The 3,303-nt window shown below is 31.5% G+C and overlaps 1 long non-coding RNA gene across 1 annotated transcript; it reads right to left on the bottom strand.

Annotated features, from left to right (window-relative positions):
* Positions 1–1,904: 1,904 nt before the first annotated feature.
* LOC126767494 (uncharacterized) lies at positions 1,905–2,838 on the bottom strand. The gene is made up of 2 exons (XR_007669108.1): positions 2,413–2,838; positions 1,905–2,337 (listed from the first exon to the last, which is right to left on the bottom strand). It is a non-coding gene; the product is annotated as an uncharacterized LOC126767494 (long non-coding RNA).
* Between the last annotated feature and the right edge of the window lie 465 nt (positions 2,839–3,303).

Here is a 3,303-nt window from a genome sequence, read left to right as displayed (position 1 = left end):
ATTTCTTTTATTTTGTCCGTATATATTGTAATTATTACTGTTATATTATAATTTTTTTTTTGTTTTTAATTAACAGGATGTAATTTTTTCCTTATTAAATGGTTGCATTTACCGCACCGAAATTTTTTCCGAAATATTTAAATCGTAATTTAAAATTTAATTTATTTATGTACTCGTACCCTATGTACGTTATATGTATGTATGTACATATATGCCGGCATAGGCAAATTGTATGCAACGTGTGCGTATATATTTTTTTTTGCCACGTAACGCAGGAGAAAAATATTGTTTAAAATTTATACATACAATGTGTGTATTCCACCGTGTGTAAGCGTATATATTATTTTGCCGTACGAATAACGCAGGAGAAGAAAATTGGTTAGATGCAGGTATGCACTCTAAGTACACATGAGAAGATATGTAATTTTGCAGAAATTTATAATTATTATTTATACATACATATGTGTGTATGTTGTTTTCCAACTTTGGTTGGTACTTATATGTCAATATATGTATAAATAAATATAAAATATGAATATAAGTATTTGCATAGATGTATGTTGTATTTTATTATTTTTATTTTTTTCTTTTACGGATCGAATTTGTCCAAGCTTACTATTTGCGCAATCCTGCTTATACTTTTGGAGTATAAGGGGTATTGCCGGAAAACGGGGTCAAGTGTATACTTGAAAAATTTTTTATTTTTATTTTTTCTTTTTAATTTGTGTGTTTGGATACACAAGGGTAAGCGTAAATAGGACCTTTTGTATTAGATATGCATATGCCAGTATATATATAATTATATTATAGTATATACTGTTCATACATATATGTGCATGTACAAATATATATAGCGTACCAAACTGTTCTTAGGTTTCCCGGAAATTAACCGTAAGTTGAAACAGTTTGGCAGCAACCGTTCTTTTAAAATGTTAACCGACTTGAATATAGTTTTTATGTATACTCGTATAAACTGTATCTGTTAACCAACATACAAATATGACAATATAATTTTTAAATAAAAAGTGGAGTCGATACAACTCACTTTGAGCCGCTTCAAGGGGCTAAGGGATGTTTCTGCAGATAAAGGTGGGGGGGATATGCCGATGCCTGTGATCCGTTTCCTTCCGTTTTTTATGTTTTTTGGTTTCCGAACTGCTTCTTGTTGTGCTGTTGCCGCTTATGGTTTCCTTTCCTCTTTGTTTTTTTATTATTTATTATTAAAATTTGTTCTTTTTCTTTAAATTAATTTTTTATTGTTTTCGCGCCCGATTATTGCACTATCATTAAAACGCGCCCGTCTTTGATATTTGTGGCACTTTTATTATCCGCGCCCGGTTCCTGAAGGTTTTTTTTTTTTAACTTTCGGCTTTTGCCACACAATCTTTAAACTTTATAATATTTTGATCACTTCATTTGTGAATATATATATATATATGTATGTATATGGGTTCAGTTTTTTTTTTGTTTTTGTAATTGCACGTTAGGGTTTTTGTTTTTTTTCCTTTATACTTTTTTTTTCGTACTTTGATACAACGGTACGGAACCGCTACGTGTTTTCCGCTTCCAAACTGTTTTTTTTTTGTTGGGTTTGTATGTATGTACTTGCTACTGCACTTTAATTGTCCACTTGAGGATTTTTTTGTTTGTTTTTTATGTAAGAATGTATGTATTTGTCATTAAACTTTCACTTACAATATTTTTTTGTATATATGTACATATATTGTACTAAATTTTGTATATGTGCATCTGTGTATATGTCGGCTCACTGCATGAATTTTTTATTATTATTTTTTTTCCAAATAGTGCCGTTCTTTGCGGCTCGAAGGACCAATGCTTTAATCACTGCGGAACTGACTTACCATTTGTTACCTTTTGTGGTTTTCTTTTTAAATGAAAGCCGGTTTTATCTCCTTGTTCGTGTATTTGTTTCAGTAAAAAGTAATTTCACTTAATTTGTAAGGTGTCACTAACACTAGACAGTATGGTTATTTATTCAAATAATGATGATCCGCACACAATAAGCGATTTAAGTAAGCTTCCTCAGTGAATTTCACTAGACAGGCGACTAAGGCTCATTTAGCCAACGTGCAACAAATTTTTCGGCACTAGCAGGTAATTCATTATTTTCTTCTACTTCTTCTTCTTCATCGTCTTCTTCATCATCCTCATAGTCCGCATAATCAGGTAATACTTCTGCGGCACTTTGCGAAACTTCAGCATCGTCATCAGCAATTTCAACGTCATTGATTTGAATTTCTTCTTCGTCTTCTGAGTCAAAGTCATAGGGGCGTCATCGTCACAAATTTCATCAAATAAAGGTATATATGATTCTCGCTGTTCCTCAGTTATCCAGGATAATAAAAAAAAATTAGTATATGTTTACATTGTTGCTTATTTTACATTTTTTACCTTCTATATGCTGCACTTGATAAATATTCGTTTCTTCTTGAAGTCATTTCGTATCCAGTTATTTATGGTTTCAGTTATATTTATTTTCACTTCTTACAGTTTTGAGCACCAAAACCATAATGAAAATATCAACAGGCAGCATTTATAACAACACCTCGTGTGAAAACAACCCTTGCAGCTGCATATAAAATACAAAAACCAGTTATACCAGTGTATTTGCTACCTACGTACCCATACCTTGCGCGACCTTTTTGCACATATCTTTTGAACCAGGTAGAATATTTCAATGAAATAAAAACCAAAATGTGTATTCGTTGTTACTCTACAAGTATATTATTATAAATTATATTATTTTGCTTTGCATTTATCAGGACAACAACAAAAACAAAAATCCACTGTTGCATGTCCTGACTTTATTTGCCCATATCGCTGGAACCAGTAGGAAAATTCGAATGAAACAAAAGACAAAATACTTGTTATATATTAAAATATACATTAAAAAAAAATCATAGAAATCGGTTGAATAAGCATTGAAAAAACCACAAAATAAGGTCCCGGGTACAAACGTATCCCGGGTGTGTGTTTACGTGGTATTTTCTGGGTGTGTGTTCTAGGGTTAAACAATTTCTACTTATTTACGTACTATATATGTAAATACAACAAATGTACATACCTGTATAAGCGCCATTTTGAATTCAGCCATTCATGTCAGCTATGCTGATGGCAGTCACTGTTGTTAGGACGGGCCGCGGCGTTATGCAGTTATGCAGTGTGTCGTTAAAGCATATTCATTTCGCAGTATCTATGGTGAAAATTGTAGTATAGCGGAATATTAGTAGTCAAATATATATTTTTAGAAAATATTAAATATTTTTTTAAATATATAACATT

The sequence above is a fragment of the Bactrocera neohumeralis genome, unplaced genomic scaffold (genome assembly GCF_024586455.1).
Source record: "Bactrocera neohumeralis isolate Rockhampton unplaced genomic scaffold, APGP_CSIRO_Bneo_wtdbg2-racon-allhic-juicebox.fasta_v2 ctg7101, whole genome shotgun sequence".
NCBI lineage: Eukaryota > Metazoa > Arthropoda > Insecta > Diptera > Tephritidae > Bactrocera > Bactrocera neohumeralis.
The sequence above is the reverse complement of the archived record's forward strand: the minus strand, read 5'-3'. Positions and strand labels throughout refer to the sequence as shown.